This window comes from Papaver somniferum, chromosome 4, assembly GCF_003573695.1.
Source record: "Papaver somniferum cultivar HN1 chromosome 4, ASM357369v1, whole genome shotgun sequence".
In the NCBI taxonomy this organism is placed as follows: domain Eukaryota; kingdom Viridiplantae; phylum Streptophyta; class Magnoliopsida; order Ranunculales; family Papaveraceae; genus Papaver; species Papaver somniferum.
This window is the reverse complement of record NC_039361.1, coordinates 4,724,479-4,748,315: the sequence shown is the minus strand read 5'-3', so window position 1 is coordinate 4,748,315 and position 23,837 is coordinate 4,724,479. Positions and strand designations below refer to the sequence as shown.

The 23,837-nt window shown below is 34.9% G+C and overlaps 1 long non-coding RNA gene and 14 other non-coding genes across 15 annotated transcripts; all 15 read left to right on the top strand.

Annotated features, from left to right (window-relative positions):
* Positions 1-3,678: 3,678 nt before the first annotated feature.
* On the top strand, positions 3,679-5,129 carry LOC113273452. The gene is made up of 3 exons (XR_003322406.1): positions 3,679-4,228; positions 4,336-4,549; positions 4,648-5,129. It is a non-coding gene; the product is annotated as an uncharacterized LOC113273452 (long non-coding RNA).
* Positions 5,130-5,364: 235 nt separating this feature from the next.
* TRNAN-GUU lies at positions 5,365-5,438 on the top strand. The gene has a single exon. It is a non-coding gene; the product is annotated as a tRNA-Asn (tRNA).
* A 1,368-nt stretch (positions 5,439-6,806) lies between these two features.
* Positions 6,807-6,880, top strand: TRNAN-GUU. The gene has a single exon. It is a non-coding gene; the product is annotated as a tRNA-Asn (tRNA).
* Positions 6,881-7,430: 550 nt separating this feature from the next.
* Positions 7,431-7,504, top strand: TRNAN-GUU. Its single transcript has one exon. It is a non-coding gene; the product is annotated as a tRNA-Asn (tRNA).
* Positions 7,505-8,060: 556 nt separating this feature from the next.
* TRNAN-GUU lies at positions 8,061-8,134 on the top strand. The gene has a single exon. It is a non-coding gene; the product is annotated as a tRNA-Asn (tRNA).
* Positions 8,135-8,686: 552 nt separating this feature from the next.
* TRNAN-GUU lies at positions 8,687-8,760 on the top strand. The gene has a single exon. It is a non-coding gene; the product is annotated as a tRNA-Asn (tRNA).
* Positions 8,761-9,319: 559 nt separating this feature from the next.
* On the top strand, positions 9,320-9,393 carry TRNAN-GUU. The gene has a single exon. It is a non-coding gene; the product is annotated as a tRNA-Asn (tRNA).
* Positions 9,394-10,584: 1,191 nt separating this feature from the next.
* On the top strand, positions 10,585-10,658 carry TRNAN-GUU. The gene has a single exon. It is a non-coding gene; the product is annotated as a tRNA-Asn (tRNA).
* Positions 10,659-11,845: 1,187 nt separating this feature from the next.
* Positions 11,846-11,919, top strand: TRNAN-GUU. The gene has a single exon. It is a non-coding gene; the product is annotated as a tRNA-Asn (tRNA).
* A 7,762-nt stretch (positions 11,920-19,681) lies between these two features.
* On the top strand, positions 19,682-19,755 carry TRNAN-GUU. Its single transcript has one exon. It is a non-coding gene; the product is annotated as a tRNA-Asn (tRNA).
* A 557-nt stretch (positions 19,756-20,312) lies between these two features.
* TRNAN-GUU lies at positions 20,313-20,386 on the top strand. Its single transcript has one exon. It is a non-coding gene; the product is annotated as a tRNA-Asn (tRNA).
* A 552-nt stretch (positions 20,387-20,938) lies between these two features.
* Positions 20,939-21,012, top strand: TRNAN-GUU. The gene has a single exon. It is a non-coding gene; the product is annotated as a tRNA-Asn (tRNA).
* Positions 21,013-22,196: 1,184 nt separating this feature from the next.
* Positions 22,197-22,270, top strand: TRNAN-GUU. The gene has a single exon. It is a non-coding gene; the product is annotated as a tRNA-Asn (tRNA).
* Positions 22,271-22,825: 555 nt separating this feature from the next.
* Positions 22,826-22,899, top strand: TRNAN-GUU. The gene has a single exon. It is a non-coding gene; the product is annotated as a tRNA-Asn (tRNA).
* A 558-nt stretch (positions 22,900-23,457) lies between these two features.
* On the top strand, positions 23,458-23,531 carry TRNAN-GUU. The gene has a single exon. It is a non-coding gene; the product is annotated as a tRNA-Asn (tRNA).
* The last annotated feature ends 306 nt before the right edge of the window (positions 23,532-23,837 follow it).

Genomic DNA, 23,837 nt, shown 5'->3' with positions numbered 1-23,837 from the left:
AGAAAATGGACCATATGTTACTGGGAGTTGTAATTGAAACATACAATTTCCTCATTTCTTTTGGTTGCAGGCTAGATCTTCCAGCAACTTGTAATCTTTCTTATGTTTTATTTGTATATACTAACACAGATTTGCCGATAACCCTAAAAAAAGATAATATATACTTACATAGCTTTGCCGATACCCTACAAAAGTAACAAATCGATCTTAAAAAACCAAAAGAAAAACAAAAAATCCAAAATTTGACTCAAAATTTATTTACCCTAGACTGGTGCTGTCTCCATCTTCTAATCATGGAACTTAGAAGTTCTTATATGAAGTGATGTTCGACTTTAATAATTACTTTCCCATTGACTGATCTGTTTAACTACTGTCAAATATATAACTTTCCTTAAAGAGTCGCTACGCAACCAAACAATTTTGTTGCCTGAAGTATTGCGATTCCATTTTGTCACTATGGAAAGGTGTCACTTTCCCACTATTACATAAAGCTTGAATAGCAAAGGTTTCCTAGACCTGCGTTCTTGTAAATCCATTGAGTTTTAGTATCCTTTCGTAGATCTCAAGTTTACTAACACTAATGTCCTTTAAAAGTAAACTGTATTTTGTTCTGAAAGGATATGGTTAGCAAATAACAACAGTTTTTACCGAAGAGTCACTTTGGAGATGCTTTTGAAAGGACGTGTAAACCTTCCTTTTTGTTAACAGTAACGTCTTTTAAGATGTTGATGACATGGATATGTTTGTCAAGAAGTGATTACATGACTTCACCACAGATCTAAATGATTTGGGAAAGACATGTGGCTTCTTGGGGTCTCTTATTATAAGAAAGATGAGTGAGAGGTTCCTCCTTTATATTACCTAGTTTGCAACAAAATATCTTTCTGGTATTATGGCAGTAACTCTCACACCATTTGGAAGTATAGAGTGAGATGCATTTCAGAAAGCTTTTGATTGAGGGGTTATTTTCATTTCCCATATTTTGCTGCATGTTATTTCCCCTGTACAATTTATGTTTTTATATCGCATTAACAGTAAAATTACATGTGTTGCTTAAAGTCCAGTGAGGTACATCTTCTAAACCATTGTTAGGAATTTGTATCTTCCTTATCTTGTCTACAATAGTTCGGTCGAAAAAAACCTGTTAGTTTGTTAAATCCCATGTTTTATTAGTTGTAATCAAATCACTGACTTTAGTAATACCTATATTCCCTGTTCTAGTAATTTTTCGTTTGTTAACATCTGGAATCCAGTAATCGTCCCATATATTTACGTTTTCTCCATTTACCAACTCCCCAAAACAATGTTTCTTTAAATAAGCTATTCCTAGAAAATACCTTTCTATATCCAACTATCACTTTGTTTTGGAACAATGTTTATATGAAGACTATCACACAGAATAATACTTAGCTTTAAGACTTTTAGCCATTAGAGGATGAGTATTTTTGCACACTCTCCCACCTGTCTTAGCAATTGACATCTAAACATGCCATTAAGATACTGGGCCTTGGAGCCAATGTCAAACGCTTGAAACCCATTTCATTCATCGGAGAGAAACAAAATTGCACTAGTAAGAACCTATTTTATTTTATTCAAAACCCTCTCCCGAGTCCCTGACTCTCTGTCTCTCTCTTTCCTCCGGGGAATAAAATCAAGATTAATTGATCGGAGCATCATTTCATCACTTCATCTCTCTAATCTCCACTTCCATCTTCGAACATGCCATCAGTTTCTTGGTTTTCCATTCCAAAAGCAAACATAAACCCTAATTTTTCTTTTTCACTCTCTGAAATTGGAAGCAGAATCATGTCAAGCGTTCCTGAGGAGATCCACCATGACATCCTCTTAAGATTACCGGTAAATACTATTATTATCCTGTAAGTGCGTTTGCAAGAATTGGTATGCCCTAATTTCTTCCTCTGATTTTGTTAAAACCCAACTGTTCAGAAAAATAACCCTTTCTTCATGCTCGTTAGTATCATCAGTGTCTGAAATTGGCGATGAGGCTATTAGATTGGATTACCCATTCAAATCTGTAATGATGGTTATAGGGCCTATCTTTGGAACCCGGCTACAAAAGAATATAAAGAAATACCACACAACCACCAATTGAATTTATTAGATCCAATGTTAGTGGTCTTGGTTATGATCACAAGACTGATGATTACAAGTTGGTAGTAGGTGTAAAAGCTCATGCAAAACAAGGATACTCTAGTCCAAGTCTATAGCTTAGCATCAAATTCATGGAAAATTGCGCAAAACTATACCTCATCAGTTTCGTCATCCCCAAATATCTGGGGTGCTTGTTAATGGAGACCTTCATTGGTTAGGGAAGTGTCAATCCAACTTTTCCTTGCTCTCTTTTGATATCAATCACGAGACTTTTAAAGAAATGCAATTACCAGGAGAGTTTTGGGGATGAATAACGATCTGTGTCTGGGAGTGTTGCAAGGGTACCTTTGTGTACTTGTCAGCACATATCTTAATCCTGTCAAGATTCATGTTGAATTATGGGAGATGCGGGATTATGGAGTTCAGAATCTTGGACTAACTACTAAGCGTTATGTCATTGATCACGAGAGTATTATCTGCGACCATGAATATTTTAGGCTTGTTTCCTCTTTTAAGAATGGCGAGATTCTACTTGGGTCGCAATCGTTTATTTTTGTATGAACCAAAACTTGGAAGTGCTAGAGAACTAAAAATCGACAATGTTTCATTCTTCAATTTTGGTAATTGTTTTAAAGCTTAGTTTCTATGAACTCTGGTACTTATGCGGGGAAGAATCAACAGAAACCCGAAGAAGAAGCTTTATGAGTAGAATGATTGATTATGTTGCCGATAAAGAAAAAATGATTGGTTATGCTTATTATTTCATGATATTGATATCTTTGTTTGCATGGATCCATGTATTGTTTTTTCAAGTGAATTATGAAAGTGGATATTGAAATCAGAGATGATAAGATTAGAATGCTGCATTTCGGTTCTTTTTTCTAAGTCTTAAACCTTTCTACATCCCAAGAATGAAATTTTTGTATTATGTTCAATCTAGAGCAATATATCTTCCGATACAGACTGTTTTTCAATCCATATTAAAGTTGATTCGTTTAAATTTCTCCGTAAGTGTTAAAACTTAGACTCTGAACTCATGTTTCTTTCTTTCGTGTTACTGGGTTGGATAGGTTGTACTAAGCAGTACAATTTTCATAAAACTCAAATTTTTGAATTTGTGGTTGAGGACAAATTTTGGTTATTTCTTCAACATTTTGTTGTATATGGATGTTTAGTTATCTAAAGCTTCTTAGTAGATACTCGTCATGTGCTATTATATTTCTGTATTTTCATTAGTCAAGAATTGCTTGTTGCACACATGAATTCGGTTTACACAACTTAGTTAGGACCAAACAGAACAACACACATTCCTTTCAGTTCTAGTTAAATCGCACAATATTTTCAGCACGTTAGCCAATATATGTTAGCTCTGGCACAATATGATCAAGCAAGTGATTTTCAACATGAGTATCAATATGTATTCGCTAAATGTCTAGACTATGTATATCTGATGGCTATGCATTTATTGAGACGTAGAAATAGTTACACCTGAGCTGACTGTAGAAAAGTTTCATCTGACAGCTGTAACTCTTGTGGCATTTTCCTTTCGGTGAAATTTGAGGGAAACCAATCTTCTACTAGAAGCAGGCATCAATCGGCTATATGGGAATTTAGAATAAAAGTTAACTCATCAGAAAGTTAAATACTGTCATTAAGACAAACCCAAAATAAAAGAGGAAGTTGCAGAGTCCAGCAGGTCTCCTGTCAGAGTTTCAGGAAACAGACTGCTCAAGTCTGAACGTTATTCATGCCAAAGTGTTTTTACCAGCCTATCGGAAAGTCAAGCTGGTTGGATCTCCTTTGATCTTCAAGTGCATTTGTTTTTTGGTTTTTTTGCCAGTTTTGGCAGATATGTACAACTTCCTTTTGCTCGCTATTCTTTTAAGCTCCTTAATGACAGTATTAAAGTTTCACAAGAAGATTTTTCGTACAATCCTTGCAAATGCACTCTATCTTTACATGGCTGCTGCGAGCACTTAAATAGCTAGTTCCAGACTTCCAGTTGTTTGGGAAGTTGACGAGCCAAGAGGATCAACAGCTTTTTGCACATTGCAACCCACAACAAAAGCAGACACCCATGTTTGACAGCAAGTTCAAGGCCAGTCATTATTCCAAGGTAAAACTTAAATTCACTAGATCCATATACGTGCATACCTGTTTTACACTTTATAGTGTTGTTTATTTACCGATGGATTTGTTTTTGATTTGATTCGATTCTAACAGAAGTAATATTGTATGCAAAGAAGGATGTAAACTTGGCAAAACTTTCATTGATTCAAAGTTTTAAATCGAAGGAATATGTTGCTGGGACCCATTTCTATTGGTTTTTGACTAATGATGGTATTGAGTTTTGGATCACTTATTTGAATCTACCATCTGAGATTGTGCCTAATACTTTCTGCTCTAACTGGTACAGCACCACAGAGTTATCGCCTAGGTATTAAATATTTATGGTTTTTTCCAGTTTAAAGATCTATTCGTGAAGTGTTTTTGCATGGATACTCTTTAAGCGAAAATGTTTATGTTTTTTTACAGGTGGTTTAGACATGTTAAAAGTAGACAGGAATGCGTTCAGTTATGAAGATGGAATATTTACGGGTGAAGTAACTCGTCAGGCACATCAGTCTGTTACAGCTAAATTTAAATATTTTGAGGACATGGTGTTGGAGAATGCAAAAGAACATCGTGTTTTGCCCCGTACTGTTTTCATTGGTGACTCAGTTAGTGACTTGTTGTGCCTGCTTACAGCTGATATTGGCATTGTGATTGGGTCAAACAGAAGCACAATTAATGTGGGATATCACTTTGGTATTACATTTCTACCTCTGTATGCTGGTGTGTTCCAGGAACAGAAAAAAACGCTTCGAAACTGACAACCCTATTGTCTGGACAAAAGTGGTCGAAATTAAGTTCTGGAATGCAGAATTGGGTATGTACAGATGGTGCTCTACGGAGAGTTTTATTGAGGGCCGTGCATTGAAGTAGCGAAAACTGTCCGAGGGATGATGAAGATTTAGCCGAATAGTTTTGTTCTTACATCTGTTGTCTTTAGATTTTGGTATCTGTTCTACTTGCTTGTTTGAAATGGTAACATTGCAGGAGCAAGATTTGATACAGATTTTTGTTTTTGACTTCGACTGTCTAATATTGTGCATGTGTTTAATTTTTGATTTGATACAGTTATTTATGGGTTCCACAAAGTCAATTAGAGCGTTTGATTTGTAAAGAAATGCAAATTCAAAATACGACAACGCTGAAATAGCTCAGCTGGTTAGAGCGTGTGGCTGTTAACCACAAGGTCACAGGTTCAATCCCTGTTTCTAGCGAAAGCCCTAACTTTCTAACTTTTTCTCTACTTCCTAATAATGGATGACTGAAGAGGTGACATCCTCTGGTTACTCTTACTTTTGCATGCAACCTATGAAAAGCGACATCGTTGCTAGGAATAGTGATATTCTGACGAGAAAACTTGCTGAAGCTGAAAAATCAGGGTTGCTTGAGTTACTCGTAGAAGAACACCGCCGGCAAACTCATCTAAGATTATTACTAATAATGTCATTCTCCGAATCATAGCAAATTATACTACATGTTAGTTTCATCTTTCTTTTCAGCGTTTTCATAGGGGCTTCAGACTGTGACTGATTTGGTTGTGTCAAACTTTTCTTTTCAGGGTTATATATTAGAGTTATCGGGAGAATCTAAGTACTCTCTTTGGAATCCGTAAAAGACTCTCAGAGACCAAAGGATTCTTCCAATGTATCATTCCTGGGTCCAATGGTTATCAAAACTTCAATTAAGCCCTTACCTCTGAAACATGACATGCGTCTTCATAAAAACTTTTTTTTTTTATGTTAAATTTGCATTAGTCATTAGAGTATGACCGGTGACCAAAATATTTTTAGACCCTGTATATTCTTTTAAGAATAGCGAGATTTTACTCTTGAGTTGCCAATAGTCTATCTTTGTTGAACAGGGAGGAACCTAAAATCTTTACATTGTTGGAAAAGTTACTCATGATAATACAATCATAAAAAACCTGTTTTAATCATACAACAAAGCTGGAATAACTCAGCTGGTTAGAGCGTGTGGCTGTTAACCACAAGGTCACAGGTTCAATCCCTGTTTATAGCGTTTTTTCTGGGTTTTGGTTTAAAAAAAAAAAAAACAATGCACCGCATATTGCATAAATTCATGTTTGTAAAATTATACTACATGTTAGTTTCATCTTTCTTTTCAGCGTTTTCATAGGGGCTTGATACTGTGACTCATTTGGTTGTGTCAAGCTTTTCTTTTCAGGGTTATATATTAGAGTTATCGGGAGAATCCAAGTACTCTCTTTGGAATCCGTAAAAAACTCTCAGAGACCAAAGGATTCTTCCAATGTATCATTCCTGGGTCCAATGGTTATCAAAACTTCAATTAATCCCTTACCTCTGAAACATGACATGAGTCTTCATAAAAACTTTTTTTTTTTTATGTTAAATTTGCATTAGTCATTAGAGTATGACCGGTGACCGGTGACCAAAAATATTTTGAGACCCTGTATATTCTTTTAAGAATAGCGAGATTAATGTGCTCTTGAGTTGCCAATAGTCTATCTTTGTTGAAAAGGGAGGAACTAAAATCTTTACATTGTTGGAAAAGTTACTCCTGATAATACAATCATAAAAAACCTGTTTTAATCGTACAACAAAGCTGGAATAGCTCAGTTGGTTAGAGCCTGTGGCTGTTAACCACAAGGTCACAGGTTCAATCCCTGTTTCTAGCGTTTTATATGGGTTTTGGTTTTCAAAAAAACAATAATGCACCGCATATTGCATAAATTCATGTCTGTAAAATTATACTACATGTTAGTTTCATCTTTCTTTTCATCGTTTTCATAGGGGCTTGAGACTGTGACTGATTTGGTTGTGTCAAGCTTTTCTTTTCAGGGTTATATATTAGAGTTATCAGGAGAATCCAAGTACTCTCTTTGGAATCCGTAAAAAACTCTCAGAGACCAAAGGATTCTTCCAATGTATCATTCCGTGGTCCAATGGTTATCAAAACTTCAATTAAGACCTTACCTCTGAAACATGACATGAGTCTTCATAAAAACTTTTTTTTTTATGTTAAATTTGCATTAGTCATTAGAGTATGACCGGTGACCAAAAATATTTTTATACCCTGTATATTCTTTTAAGAATAGCGAGATTGTACTCTTGAGTTTCCAATAGTCTATCTTTGTTGAACAGGGAGGAACCTAAAATCTTTACATTGTTGGAAAAGTTACTCATGATAATACAATCATAAAAAACCTGTTTTAATCGTACAACAAAGCTGGAATAGCTCAGCTGGTTAGAGCGTGTGGATGTTAACCACAAGGTCACAGGTTCAATCCCTGTTTCTAGCGTTTTTATCTGGGTTTTGGTTTTAAAAAAAAAAAAACAACAATGCACCGCATATTGCGTAAATTCATGTCTGTAAAATTATACTACATGTTAGTTTCATCTTTCTTTTCAGCGTTTTCATAGGGGCTTGAGACTGTGACTGATTTGGTTGTGTCAAGCTTTTCTTTTCAGGGTTATATATTAGAGTTATCGGGAGAATCCAAGTACTCTCTTTGGAATCCGTAAAAAACTCTCAGAGACCAAAGGATTCTTCCAATGTATCATTCATGGGTCCAATGGTTATCAAAACTTCAATTAAGCCCTTACCTCTGAAACATGAGATGAGTCTTCATAATTTTTTTTTTTATGTTAAATTTGCATTAGTCATTAGAGTATGACCGGTGACCAAAAATATTTTTAGACGCTGTATATTCTTTTAAGAATAACGAGATTAATGTACTCTTGAGTTGCCAATAGTTTATCTTTGTTGAACAGGGAGGAACCTAAAATATTTACATTGTTGGAAAAGTTACTCCTGATAATACAATCATAAAAAACCTGTTTTAACCGCACAACAAAGCTGGAATAGCTCAGCTGGTTAGAGCGTGTGGCTGTTAACCACAAGGTCACAGGTTCAATCCCTGTTTCTAGAGTTTTTTTCTGGGTTTTGGATTTCAAAAAAACAACAATGCACAACATATTGTGTAAATTCATGTCTATAAAATTATACTACATGTGAGTTTCATCTTTCTTTTCAGCGTTTTCATAGGGGCTTGAGACCGTGACTGATTTGGTTGTGTCATGCTTTTCTTTTCAGGGTTATATATTAGAGTTATCGGGAGAATCCAAGTACTCTCTTTGGAATCCGTAAAATACTCTCCGAGACCAAAGGATTCTTCCAATGTATCATTCTTGGGTCCAATGGTTATCAAAACTTCAATTAAGCCCTTACCTCTGAAACATGACATGAGTCTTCATAATTTTTTTTTTTTATGTTAAATTTGCATTAGTCATTAGAGTATGACCGGTGACCAAAAATATTTTTAGACGCTGTATATTCTTTTAAGAATAACGAGATTAATGTACTCTTGAGTTGCCAATAGTTTATCTTTGTTGAACAGGGAGGAACCTAAAATATTTACATTGTTGGAAAAGTTACTCCTGATAATACAATCATAAAAAACCTGTTTTAATCGTACAACGAAGCTGGAATAGCTCAGCTGGTTAGAGCGTGTGGCTGTTAACCACAAGGTCACAGGTTCAATCCCTGTTTCTAGCGTTTTTTTTTTTGGGTTTTGGTTTTAAAAAAAAACACAACAACAATGCCCGCATATTGCGTAAATTCATGTCTGTAAAATTATACTACATGTTAGTTTCATCTTTATTTTCAGCGTTTTCATAGGGGCTTGAGACTGTGACTGATTTGGTTGTGTCAAGCTTTTCTTTTCAGGGTTATATATTAGAGTTATCAGGAGAATCCAAGTACTCTCTTTGGAATCCGTAAAAAACTCTCAGAGACCAAAGGATTCTTCCAATGTATCATTCCTGGGTCCAATGGTTATCAAAACTTCAATTAAGTCCTTACCTCTGAAACATGAGATGAGTCTTCATAAAAACTTTTTTTTTTTATGTTAAATTTGCATTAGTCATTAGAGTATGACCGGTGACCAAAAATATTTTTAGACCCTGTATATTCTTTTAAGAATAGCGATATTGTACTCCTGAGTTGCCAATAGTCTATCTTTGTTGAACAGGGAGGAACCTGAAATCTTTACATTGTTGGAAAAGTTACTCCTAATAATACAATCATAAAAAACCGGTTTTAACCGCTCAACAAAGCTGGAATAGCTCAGCTGGTTAGAGCGTGCGGCTGTTAACCACAAGGTCACAGGTTCAATCCCTGTTTCTAGCGTTTTTTTTTTCTGGGTTTTGGTTTTCAAAAAAAACAACAATGCACAGCATATTGCGTAAATTCATGTCTATAAAATTATACTACATGTTAGTTTCATCTTTCTTTTCAGCGTTTTCATAGGGGCTTGAGACCGTGACTGATTTGGTTGTGTCAAGCTTTTCTTTTCAGGGTTATATATTAGAGTTATCGGGAGAATCCAAGTACTCTCTTTGGAGTCCGTAAAATACTCTCCGAGACCAAAGGATTCATCCAATGTATCATTCTTGGGTCGAATGGTTATCAAAACTTCAATTAAGCCCTTACCCCTGAAACATGACATGAGTCTTCATAAAAACTTTTTTTTTTATGTTAAATTTGCATTAGTCATTAGAGTATGACCGGTGACCAAAAATATTTTTAGACCCTGTATATTCTTTTAAGAATAGCGAGATTAATCTACTCTTGAGTTGCCAATAGTCTATCTTTGTTGAACAGGGAGGAACCTAAAATCTTTACATTGTTGGAAAAGTTACTCCTGAAAATACAATCATAAAAAACCTGTTTTAACCGCACAACAAAGGTGGAATAGCTCAGCTGATTAGAGCGTGTGGCTGTTAACCACAAGGTCACAGGTTCAATCCTTGTTTCTGGCGTTTTTTTTTTCTGGGTTTTGGTTTTCAAAAAAAAAACAACAATGCACCACATATTGCGTAAATTCATGTCTGTAAAATTATACTACATGTTAGTTTCATCTTTCTTTTCAGCGTTTTCATAGGGGCTTGAGACTGTGACTGATTTGGTTGTGTCAAGCTTTTCTTTTCAGGGTTATATATTAGAGTTATCGGGAGAATCCAAGTACTCTCTTTGGAATTCGTAAAAAAACTCTCAGAGACCAAAGGATTCTTCCAATGTATCATTCCTGAGTCCAAGTGTTATGAAAACTTCAATTAAGCCCTTACCTCTGAAACATGACATGAGTCTTCATAAAAACTTTTTTTTATGTTAAATTTGCATTAGTCATTAGAGTATGACCGGTGACCAAAAATATTTTTAGACCCTGTATATTCTTTTAAGAATAGCGAGATTAATGTACTCTTGAGTTGCCAATAGTCTATCTTTGTTGAACAGGGAGGAACCTAAAATCTTTACATTGTTGGAAAAGTTACTCCTGATAATACAATCATAAAAAACCTGTTTTAACCGCAGAACAAAGCTGGAATAGCTCAGCTGGTTAGAACGTGTGGCTGTTAACCACAAGGTCACAGGTTCAATCCCTGTTTCTAGCGTTTTTTTTCTGGGTTTTGGTTATCAAAAAACAACAATGCACAACATATTGCGTAAATTCATGTCTATAAAATTATACTACATGTTAGTTTCATCTTTCTTTTCAGCGTTTTCATTGGGGCTTGAGACTGTGACTGATTTGGTTGTGTAAAGCTTTTCTTTTCAGGGTTATATATTAGAGTTATCGGGAGAATCCAAGTACTCTCTTTGGAGTCCGTAAAATACTCTCCGAGACCAAAGGATTCTTCCAATGTATCATTCTTGGGTCGAATGGTTATCAAAACTTCAATTAAGCCCTTACCCCTGAAACATGACATGAGTCTTCATAAAAACTTTTTTTTTTATGTTAAATTTGCATTAGTCATTAGAGTATGACCGGTGACCAAAAATATTTTTAGACCCTGTATATTCTTTTAAGAATAGCGAGATTAATCTACTCTTGAGTTGCCAATAGTCTATCTTTGTTGAACAGGGAGGAACCTAAAATCTTTACATTGTTGGAAAAGTTACTCCTGAAAATACAATCATAAAAAACCTGTTTTAACCGCACAACAAAGGTGGAATAGCTCAGCTGATTAGAGCGTGTGGCTGTTAACCACAAGGTCACAGGTTCAATCCTTGTTTCTGGCGTTTTTTTTTTTCTGGGTTTTGGTTTTCAAAAAAAAACAACAATGCACCACATATTGCGTAAATTCATGTCTGTAAAATTATACTACATGTTAGTTTCATCTTTCTTTTCAGCGTTTTCATAGGGGCTTGAGACTGTGACTGATTTGGTTGTGTCAAGCTTTTCTTTTCAGGGTTATATATTAGAGTTATCGGGAGAATCCAAGTACTCTCTTTGGAATTCGTAAAAAACTCTCAGAGACCAAAGGATTCTTCCAATGTATCATTCCTGAGTCCAAGTGTTATGAAAACTTCAATTAAGCCCTTACCTCTGAAACATGACATGAGTCTTCATAAAAACTTTTTTTTTATGTTAAATTTGCATTAGTCATTAGAGTATGACCGGTGACCAAAAATATTTTTAGACCCTGTATATTCTTTTAAGAATAGCGAGATTAATGTACTCTTGAGTTGCCAATAGTCTATCTTTGTTGAACAGGGAGGAACCTAAAATCTTTACATTGTTGGAAAAGTTACTCCTGATAATACAATCATAAAAAACCTGTTTTAACCGCAGAACAAAGCTGGAATAGCTCAGCTGGTTAGAACGTGTGGCTGTTAACCACAAGGTCACAGGTTCAATCCCTGTTTCTAGCGTTTTTTTTCTGGGTTTTGGTTTTCAAAAAACAACAATGCACAACATATTGCGTAAATTCATGTCTATAAAATTATACTACATGTTAGTTTCATCTTTCTTTTCAGCGTTTTCATTGGGGCTTGAGACTGTGACTGATTTGGTTGTGTAAAGCTTTTCTTTTCAGGGTTATATATTAGAGTTATCGGGAGAATCCAAGTACTCTCTTTGGAATCCGTAAAAAACTCTCAGAGACCAAAGGATTCTTCCAATGTATGATTCCTGGGTCCAATGGTTGTCAAAACTTCAATTAATCCCTTACCTCTGAAACATGACATGAGTCTTCAAAAAAGATTTTTTTTTATGTTAAATTTGCATTAGTCATTAGAGTATGACCGGTGACCAAAAATATTTTTAGACCCTGTATATTCTTTTAAGAATAGCGAGATTGTGCTCTTGAGTTGCCAATATTCTATCTTTGTTGAACAGGGAGGAACCTAAAATCTTTACATTGTTGGAAAAGTTACTCCTGAAAATACAATCATAAAAAACCTGTTTTAACCGCACAACAAAGTTGGAATAGCTCAGCTGGTTGGAGCGTGTGGCTGTTAACCACAAGGTCACAGGTTCAATCCCTGTTTCTAGCGTTTTTTTTCTTGGTTTTGGTTTTCAAAATAACAACAATGCACAGCATATTGCGTAAATTCATGTCTATAAAATTATACTACATGTTAGTTTCATCTTTCTTTTCAGCGTTTTCATAGGGGATTGAGACTGTGACTGATTTGGTTGTGTCAAGCTTTTCTTTTCAGGGTTATATATTAGAGTTATCGGGAGAATCCAAGTACTCTCTTTGGAATCCGTAAAAAACTCCCAGAGACCAAAGGATTCTTCCAATGTATCATTCTTGGGTCCAATGGTTATAAAACTTCAATTAAGCCCTTACCTCTGAAACATGACATGAGTCTTCATAAAAACTTTTTTTTTTTATGTTAAATTTGCATTAGTCATTAGTGTATGACCGGTGACCAAAAATATTTTTAGACCCTGTATATTCTTTTAAGAATAGCGAGATTAATGTACTCTTGAGTTGCCAATAGTCTATCTTTGTTGAACAGGGAGGAAACTAAAATCTTTACATTGTTGGAAAAGTTACTCCTGAAAATACAATCATAAAAAACCTGTTTTAACCGCACAACAAAGCTGGAATAGCGCAGCTGATTAGAGCGTGTGGCTGTTAACTACAAGGTCACAGGTTCAATCCCTGTTTCTAGCGTTTTTTTTTTCTGGGTTTTGGTTTTAAAAAAAAAACAACAATGCACCACATATTGCGTAAATTCATGTCTGTAAAATTACACTACATGTTAGTTTCATCTTTCATTTCAGCGTTTTCATAGGGGCTTGAGACTGTGACTCATTTGGTTGTGTCAAGCTTTTCTTTTCAGGGTTATATATTAGAGTTATCGGGAGAATCCAAGTACTCTCTTTGGAATCCTTAAAAAACTCTCAGAGACCAAAGGATTCTTCCAATGTATCATTTCTGGGTCCAATGGTTGTCAAAATTTCAATTAAGCCCTTACCTCTGAAACATGAGATGAGTCTTCATAAAAACTTTTTTTTTTTAATGTTAAATTTGCATTAGTCCTTAGAGTATGACCGGTGACCAAAAATATTTTTAGACCCTGTATATTCTTTTAAGAATAACGATATTGTACTCTTGAGTTGCCAATAGTCTATCTTTGTTGAACAGGGAGGAACCTGAAATCTTTACATTGTTGGAAAAGTTACTCCTGAAAATACAATCATAAAAAACCTGTTTTAACCGCACAACAAAGCTGGAATAGCGCAGCTGATTAGAGCGTGTGGCTGTTAACTACAAGGTCACAGGTTCAATCCCTGTTTCTAGCGTTTTTTTTTCTGGGTTTTGGTTTTAAAAAAAAAACAACAATGCACCACATATTGCGTAAATTCATGTCTGTAAAATTACACTACATGTTAGTTTCATCTTTCTTTTCAGCGTTTTCATAGGGGCTTGAGACTGTGACTCATTTGGTTGTGTCAAGCTTTTCTTTTCAGGGTTATATATTAGAGTTATCGGGAGAATCCAAGTACTCTCTTTGGAATCCTTAAAAAACTCTCAGAGACCAAAGGATTCTTCCAATGTATCATTTCTGGGTCCAATGGTTGTCAAAATTTCAATTAAGCCCTTACCTCTGAAACATGAGATGAGTCTTCATAAAAACTTTTTTTTTTAATGTTAAATTTGCATTAGTCCTTAGAGTATGACCGGTGACCAAAAATATTTTTAGACCCTGTATATTCTTTTAAGAATAACGATATTGTACTCTTGAGTTGCCAATAGTCTATCTTTGTTGAACAGGGAGGAACCTGAAATCTTTACATTGTTGGAAAAGTTACTCCTGAAAATACAATCATAAAAAACCTGTTTTAACCGCACAACAAAGCTGGAATAGCTCAGCTGGTTAGAACGTGCGGCTGTTAACCACAAGGTCACAGGTTCAATCCCTGTTTCTAGCGTTTTTTTTCTGGGTTTTGGTTTTCAAAAAAACAACAATGCATAGTATATTGCGTAAATTCATGTCTATAAAATTATAGTACATGTTATTTTCATCTTTCTTTTCAGCGTTTTCATAGGGGCTTGAGACTGTGACTGATTTGGTTGTGTCAAGCTTTTCTTTTCAGGGTTATATATTAGAGTTATCGGGAGAATCCAAGTACTCTCTTTGGAGTCCGTAAAATACTCTCCGAGACCAAAGGATTCTTCCAATGTATCATTCTTGGGTCCAATGGTTATCAAAACTTCAATTAAGCCCTTACCTCTGAAACATGACATGAGTCTTCATAAAAACTTTTTTTATATGTTAAATTTGCATTAGTCATTAGAGTATGACCGGTGACCAAAAATATTTTTAGACCCTGTATATTCTTTAAAGAATAGCGAGATTAATGTACTCTTGAGTTGCCAATAGTCTATCTTTGTTGAACAGGGAGGAACCTAAAATCTTTACATTGTTGGAAAAGTTACTCCTGAAAATATAATCATAAAAAACCTGTTTTAACCGTACAACAAAGATGGAATAGCTCAGCTGATTAGAGCGTGTGGCTGTTAACCACAACGTCACAGGTTCAATCCCTGTTTCTAGCGTTTTTTTCTGGGTTTTGGTTTTAAAAAAAAAACAACAACAATGCACCGCATATTGCGTAAATTCATGTCTGTAAAATTATACTACATGTTAGTTTCATCTTTCTTTTCAGCGTTTTCATAGGAGCTTGAGACTGTGACTGATTTGGTTGTGTCAAGCTTTTATTTTCAGGGTTATATATTAGAGTTATCGGGAGAATCCAAGTACTCTCTTTGGAATTCGTAAAAAACTCTCAGAGACCAAAGGATTCTTCCAATGTATCATTCCTGAGTCCAATGGTTATGAAAACTTCAATTAAGCCCTTTCCTCTGAAACATGACATGAGTCTTCATAAAAACTTTTTTTTTAATGTTAAATTTGCATTAGTCATTAGAGTATTACCGGTGACCAAAAATATTTTTAGACCTTGTATATTCTTTTAAGAATAGCGAGATTGTACTCTTGAGTTGCCAATAGTCTATCTTTGTTGAACAGGAAGGAACCTAAAATATTTACATTGTTGGAAAAGTTACTCCTGATAATACAGTCATAAAAAACCTGTTTTAACCGCACGACAGAGCTGGAATAGCTCAGCTTTTTAGAGCGTGTGGCTGTTAACCACAAGGTCACAGGTTCAATCCCTGTTTCTAGCGTTTTTTTTCTGGGTTTTGGTTTTCAAAAAAACAACAATGCACAGCATATTGCGTAAATTCATGTCTATAAAATTATACTACATGTTAGTTTCATCTTTCTTTTCAGCGTTTTCATAGGGGCTTGAGACTGTGACTGATTTGGTTGTGTCAAGCTTTTCTTTTCAGGGTTATATATTAGAGTTATCGGGAGAATCCAAGTACTCTCTTTGGAATCCGTAAAAAACTCTCAGAGACCAAAGGATTCTTCCATTGTATCATTCCTGGGTCCAATGGTTATCAAAACTTCAATTAAGCCCTTACCTCTGAAATATGACATGAGTCTTCATAAAAACTTTTTTTTCTTATGTTAAATTTGCATTAGTCATTAGAGTATGACCGGTGACCAAAAATATTTTTAGACCCTGTATATTCTTTTAAGAATAACGAGATTGTACTCTTGAGTTGCCAATAGTCTATCTTTGTTGAACAGGGAGGAACCTAAAATCTTTACATTGTTGGAAAAGTTACTCCTGATAATACAATCATAAAAAACCTGTTTTAACCGCACAACAAAGATGGAATAGCTCAGCTGGTTAGAGCGTGTGGCTGTTATTCACAAGGTCACAGGTTCAATCCCTGTTTCTAGCGTTTTTTTTCTGGGTTTTGGTTTTCAAAAAAACAACAATGCACAGTATATTGCGTAAATTCATGTCTATAAAATTATAGTACATGTTAGTTTCATCTTTCTTTTCAGCGTTTTCATAGGGGCTTGAGACTGTGACTGATTTGGTTGTGTCAAGCTTTTCTTTTCAGGGTTATATATTAGAGTTATAGGGAGAATCCAAGTACTCTCTTTGGAATCCGTAAAATACTCTCCGAGACCAAAGGATTCTTCCAATGTGTCATTCCTGGGTCCAATGGTTATCAAAACTTCAATTAAGCCCTTACCTCTGAAACATGACATGAGTCTTCATAAAAACTTTTTTTTTATGTTAAATTTTCATTAGTCATTAGAGTATGACCGGTGACCAAAAATATTTTTAGACCCTGTATATTCTTTTAAGAATAGCGAGATTAATGTACTCTTGAGGTTCCAATAGTCTATCTTTGTTGAACAGGGAGGAACCTAAAATCTTTACATTGTTGGAAAAGTTACTCCTGAAAATATAATCATAAAAAACCTGTTTTAACCGCACAACAAAGATGGAATAGCTCAGCTGATTAGAGCGTGTGGCTGTTAACCACAAGGTCACAGGTTCCCCTTACCTCTGAAACATGACATGAGTCTTCATAAAAACTTTTTTTTTTTATGTTAAATTTGCATTAGTCATTAGAGTATGACCGGTGACCAAAAATATTTTTAGACCCTGTATATTCTTTTAAGAATAGCGAGATTGTACTCTTGAGTTTCCAATAGTCTATCTTTGTTGAACAGGGAGGAACCTAAAATCTTTACATTGTTGGAAAAGTTACTCCTGATAATACAATCATAAAAAACCTGTTTTAACCGCACAACAAAGATGGAATAGCTTAGCTGGTTAGAGCGGGTGGCTGTTATTCACAAGGTCACAGGTTCAATCCCTGTTTCTAGCGTTTTTTTTCTGGGTTTTGGTTTACAAAAAAACAACAATGCACAGTATATTGCGTAAATTCATGTCTATAAAATTATAGTACATGTTAGTTTCATCTTTCTTTTCAGCGTTTTCATAGGGGCTTGAGACTGTGACTGATTTGGTTGTGTCAAGCTTTTCTTTTCAGGGTTATATATTAGAGTTATCGGGAGAATCCAAGTACTCTCTTTGGAATCCGTAAAAAACTCTCAGAGACCAAAGGATTCTTCCAATGTATCATTCCTGAGTCCAATGGTTATGAAAACTTCAATTAAGCCCTTTCCTCTGAAACATGACATGAGTCTTCATAAAAACTTTTTTTTTTAATGTTAAATTTGCATTAGTCATTAGAGTATGACCGGTGACCAAAAATATTTTTAGACCTTGTATATTCTTTTAAGAATAGCGAGATTGTACTCTTGAGTTGCCAATAGTCTATCTTTGTTGAACAGGGAGGAACCTAAAATCTTTACATTGTTGGAAAAGTTACTCCTGATAATACAGTCATAAAAAACCTGTTTTAACCGCACGACAGAGCTGGTTAGAGCGTGTGGCTGTTAACCACAAGGTCACAGGTTCAATCCCTGTTTCTAGCGTTTTTTTTCTGGGTTTTGGTTTTCAAAAAAACAACAATGCACAACATATTGCGTAAATTCATGTCTATAAAATTATACTACATGTTAGTTTCATCTTTCTTTTCAGCGTTTTCATAGGGGCTTGAGACTGTGACTGATTTGGTTGTGTCAAGCTTTTCTTTTCAGGGTTATATTTTAGAGTTATCGATAGAATCCAAGTACTCTCTTTGGAATCCGTAAAAAACTCTCAGAGACCAAAGGATTCTTCCAATGTATCATTCCTGGGTCCAATGGTTATCAAAACTTCAATTAATCCCTTACCTCTGAAACATGACATGAGTCTTCATAAAAACTTTTTTTTTTATGTTAAATTTGCATTAGTCATTAGAGTATGACCGGTGACCAAAAATATTTTTAGACCCTGTATATTCTTTTAAGAATATCGAGATTGTACTCTTGAGTTTCCAATAGTCTATCTTTGTTGAACAGGGAGGAACCTAAAATCTTTACATTGTTGGAAAAGTTACTCCTGATAATACAATCATAAAAAACCTGTTTTAACCGCACAACAATGATGGAATAGCTTAGCTGGTTAGAGCGTGTGGCTGTTATTCACAAGGTCACAGGTTCAATCCCTGTTTCTAGCGTTTTTTTTCTGGGTTTTGGTTTTCAAAAAAACAACAATGCACAGCATATTGTGTAAATTCATGTCTATAAAATTATACTACATGTTGGTTTCATCTTTCTTTTCAGCGTTTTCATAGGGGCTTGAGATTGTGACTCATTTGGTTGTCTCAAGCTTTTCTTTTCAGGGTTCTATATTAGAGTTATCGGGAGAATCTAAGTACTCTCTTTGGAATCCGTAAAAAACTCTCAGAGACCAAAGGATTCTTCCAATGTATCATTCCTGGGTCCAATGGTTATCAAAACTTCAATTAATCCCTTACCTCTGAAACATGACATGAGTCTTCATAAAAAAATTTTTTTTATGTTAAATTTGCATTAGTCATTAGAGTATGACCGGTGACCAAAAATATTTTTAGACCCTGTATATTCTTTTAAGAATAGCGAGATTGTACTCTTGAGTTGCCAATAGTCTATCTTTGATGAACAGGGAGGAACCTAAAATCTTTACATTGTTGGAAAAGTTACTCCTGATAATACAATCATAAAAAACCTGTTTTAACCGCACAAAAAAGATGGAATAGCTCAGCTGGTTAGAGCGTGTGGCTGTTATTCACAAGGTCACAGGTTCAATCCCTGTTTCTAGCGTTTTTTTTCTGGGTTTTGGTTTTCAAAAAAACAACAATGCACAGCATATTGTGTAATTTCATGTCTATAAAATTATACTACATGTTAGTTTCATCTTTCTTTTCAGCGTTTTCATAGGGGCTTGAGACTGTGACTGATTTGGTTGTGTCAAGCTTTACTTTTCAGGGTTCTATATTAGAGTTATCGGGAGAATCCAAGTACTCTCTTTGGAATCCGTAAAAAACTCTCAGAGACCAAAGGATTCTTCCAATGTATCATTCCTGGGTCCAATGTTTATCAAAACTTCAATTAAGCCCTTACCTCTGAAATATGACATGAGTCTTCATAAAAACTTTTTTTTCTTATGTTAAATTTGCATTAGTCATTAGAGTATGACCGGTGACCAAAAATATTTTTAGACCCTGTATATTCTTTTAAGAATAGCGAGATTGTACTCTTGAGTTGCCAATAGTCTATCTTTGTTGAACAGGGAGGAACCTAAAATCTTTACATTGTTGGAAAAGTTACTCCTGAAAATACAATCATAAAAATTCTGTTTTAATCGTACAACGAAGCTGGAATAGCTCAGCTGGTTAGAGCGTGTGGCTGTTAACCACAAGGTCACAGGTTCAATCCCTGTTTCTAGCGTTTTTTTCTCTGGGTTTTGGTTTTAAAAAAACAACAACAATGCACCACATATTGCGTAAATTCATGTCTGTAAAATTACACTACATGTTAGTTTCATCTTTCTTTTCAGCGTTTTCATATGGGCTTGAGACTGTGACTGATTTGGTTGTGTCAAGATTTTCTTTTCAGGGTTATATATTAGAGTTATCGGGAGAATCCAAGTACTCTCTTTGGAATCCGTAAAAAACTCTCAGAGACCAAAGGATTCTTCCGATGTATCATTCCTGGGTCCAATGGTTATCAAAACTTCAATTAAGCCCTTACCTATGAAACATGAGATGAGTATTCATAAAAACTTTTTTTTTTTTATGTTAAATTTGCATTAGTCATTAGAGTATGACCGGTGACCAAAAATATTTTTAGACCCTGTATATTCTTTTAAGAATAGCGAGATTGTACTCTTGAGCTGCCAATAGTCTATCTTTGTTGAACAGGGAGGAACCTAAAATCTTTACATTGTTGGAAAAGTTACTCCTGAAAATACAATCATAAAAAACCTGTTTTAACCGCACAACAAAGCTGGAATAGCTCAGCTGGTTAGAGCGTGTGGCTGTTAACCACAAGGTCAGAGGTTCAATCCCTGTTTCTAGCGTTTTTTTTTCTGGGTTTTGGTTTAAAAAAAAACAACAATGCACCACATAATGCGTTAATTCATGTCTGTAAAATTACACTACATGTTAGTTTCATCTTTCTTTTCAGCGTTTTCATAGGGGCTTGAAACTGTGACTGATTTGGTTGTGTCAAGCTTTTATTTTCAAGGTTATATATTAGAGTTATCGGTAGAATCCAAGTACTCTCTTTGGAATCCGTAAAAAACTCTCAGAGACCAAAGGATTCTTCCAATGTATCATTCCTGGGTCCAATGGTTATCAAAACTTCATTAAGACCTTACCTCTGAAACATGAGATGAGTATTCATAAAAACTTTTTTTTTTATGTTAAATTTGCATTAGTCATTAGAGTATGACCGGTGACCAAAAATATTTTTAGACCCTGTATATTCTTTTAAGAATAGCGAGATTGTACTCTTGAGTTGCCAATAGTCTATCTTTGTTGAACAGGGAGGAACCTAAAATCTTTACATTGTTGGAAAAGTTACTCCTGAAAATACAATCATAAAAAACCTGTTTTAACCGCACAACAAAGCTGGAATAGCTCAGCTGGTTAGAGCGTGTGGCTGTTAACCACAAGGTCACAGGTTCAATCCCTGTTTCTAGTGTTTTTTTTCTGGGTTTTGGTTTTAAAAAAACAACAACAATGCACCACATATTGCGTAAATTCATGTCTGTAAAATTACACTACATGTTAATTTCATCTTTCTTTTCAGCGTTTTCATAGGGGCTTGAAATTGTGACTGATTTGGTTGTGTCAATCTTTTCTTTTCAAGGTTATATATTAGAGTTATCGGTAGAGTCCAAGTACTCTCTTTGGAATCCGTAAAAAACTCTCAGAGACCAAAGGATTCTTCCAATGTATCATTCCTGGGTCCAATGGTTATCAAAACTTCAATTAAGCCCTTACCTCTGAAACATGACATGAGTCTTCAAAAAAACTTTTTTTTTTATGTTTAATTTGCATTAGTCATTAGAGTATGACCGGTGACCAAAAATATTTTTAGACCCTGTATATTCTTTTAAGAATAGCGAGATTGTACTCTTGAGTTCCCAATTGTCTATCTTTGTTGAACAGGGAGGAACCTAAAATCTTTACATTGTTGGAAAAGTTACTCCTGAAAATACAATCATAAAAAACCTGTTTTAACCGCACAACAAAGCTGGAATAGCTCAGCTGGTTGGATCGTGTGGCTGTTAACCACAAGGTCACAGGTTCAATCCCTGTTTCTAGCGTTTTTTTTTCTGGGTTTTGGTTTTCAAAAAAACAACAATGCACAACATATTGCGTAAATTCATGTCTATAAAATTATACTACATGTTAGTTTCATCTTTCTTTTCAGCGTTTTAATAGGGGCTTGAGACTGTGACTGATTTGGTTGTGTCAAGCTTTTCTTTTCAGGGTTATATATTAGAGTTATCGGGAGAATCCAAGTACTCTCTTTGAAATCCGTAAAAAACTCCCAGAGACCAAAGGATTCTTCCAATGTATCATTCCTGGGTCCAATGGTTATAAAACTTCAATTAAGCCCTTACCTCTGAAACATGACATGAGTCTTCATAAAAACTTTTTTTTTTTATGTTAAATTTGCATTAGTCATTAGAGTATGACCGGTGACCAAAAATATTTTTAGACCCTGTATATTCTTTTAAGAATAGCGAGATTAATGTACTCTTGAGTTTCCAATAGTCTATCTTTGTTGAAAAGGGAGGAACCTAAAATCTTTACATTGTTGGAAAAGTTACTCCTGAAAATACAATCATAAAAAATCTGTTTTAATCGAACAACAAAGCTGGAATAGCTCAGCTGATTAGAGCGTGTGGCTGTTAACCACAAGGTCACAGGTTCAATCCCTGTTTCTAGCGTTTTTTTTTCTGGGTTTTGATTTTCAAAAAAACAACAATGCACAGCATATTGCGTAAATTCATGTCTATAAAATTATACTACATGTTAGTTTCATCTTTCTTTTCAGCGTTTTCATAGGGGCTTGAAAGTGTGACTGATTTGGTTGTCTCAAGCTTTTCTTTTCAGGGTTATATATTAGAGTTATCGGGAGATTCCAAGTACTCTCTTTGGAATCCGTAGAAAACTCTCAAAGACCAAAGGATTCTTCCAATGTATCATTTCTGGGTCCAATGGTTGTCAAAACTTCAATTAAGCCCTTACCTCTGAAACATGAGATGAGTCTTCATAGAAACTTTTTTTTTTTTATGTTAAATTTGCATTAGTCATTAGAGTATGACCGGTGACCAAAAATATTTTTAGACCCTGTATATTCTTTTAAGAATAACGATATTGTACTCTTGAGTTGCCAATAGTCTATCTTTGTTGAACAGGGAGGAACCTGAAATCTTTACATTGTTGGAAAAGTTACTCCTGAAAATACAATCATAAAAAACCTGTTTTAACCGCACAACAAAGATGGAATAGCTCAGCTGGTTAGAGCGTGTGGCTGTTAACCACAAGGTCACAGGTTCAATCCCTGTTTCTAGCGTTTTTTTTCTGGGGTTTTGGTTTTAAAAAAAAAAACAACAACAATACACGGCATATTGCGTAAATTCATGTCTGTAAAATTATACTACATGTTAGTTTCATCTTTCTTTTCAGCGTTTTCATAGGGGCTTGAAACTGTGACTCATTTGGTTGTGTCAAGCTTTTCTTTTCAAGGTTATATATTAGAGTTATCGGTAGAATTCAAGTACTCTCTTTGGAATCCGTAAAAAACTCTCAGAGACCAAAGAATTCTTCCAATTTATCATTCCTGGGTCCAATGGTTATCAAAACTTCAATTAAGACCTTACCTCTGAAACATGAGATGAGTATTCATAAAAACTTTTTTTTTATGTTAAATTTGCATTAGTCATTAGAGTATGACCGATGACCAAAAATATTTTTAGACCCTGTATATTATTTTAAGAATAGCGAGATTGTACTCTTTAGTTGCCAATAGTCTATCTTTGTTGAACAGGGAGGAACCTAAAATCTTTACATTGTTGGAAAAGTTACTCCTGAAAATACAATCATAAAAAACCTGTTTTAACCGCACAACAAAGCTGGAATAGCTCAGTTGGTTAGAGCGTGTGGCTGTTAACCACAAGGTCACAGGTTCAATCCCTGTTTCTAGCGTGTTTTTTTTCTGGGTTTTGGTTTTAAAAAAACAACAACAATGCACCACATATTGCGTAAATTCATGTCTGTAAAATTACACTACATGTTAGTTTCATCTTTCTTTTCAGCGTTTTCATAGGGGCTTGAAATTGTGACTGATTTGGTTGTGTCAATCTTTTCTTTTCAAGGTTATATATTAGAGTTATCGGTATAATCCAAGTACTCTCTTTGGAATCCGCAAAAAACTCTCAGAGACCAAAGGATTCTTCCAATGTATCATTCCTGAGTCCAATGGTTATCAAAACTTCAATTAAGCCCTTACCT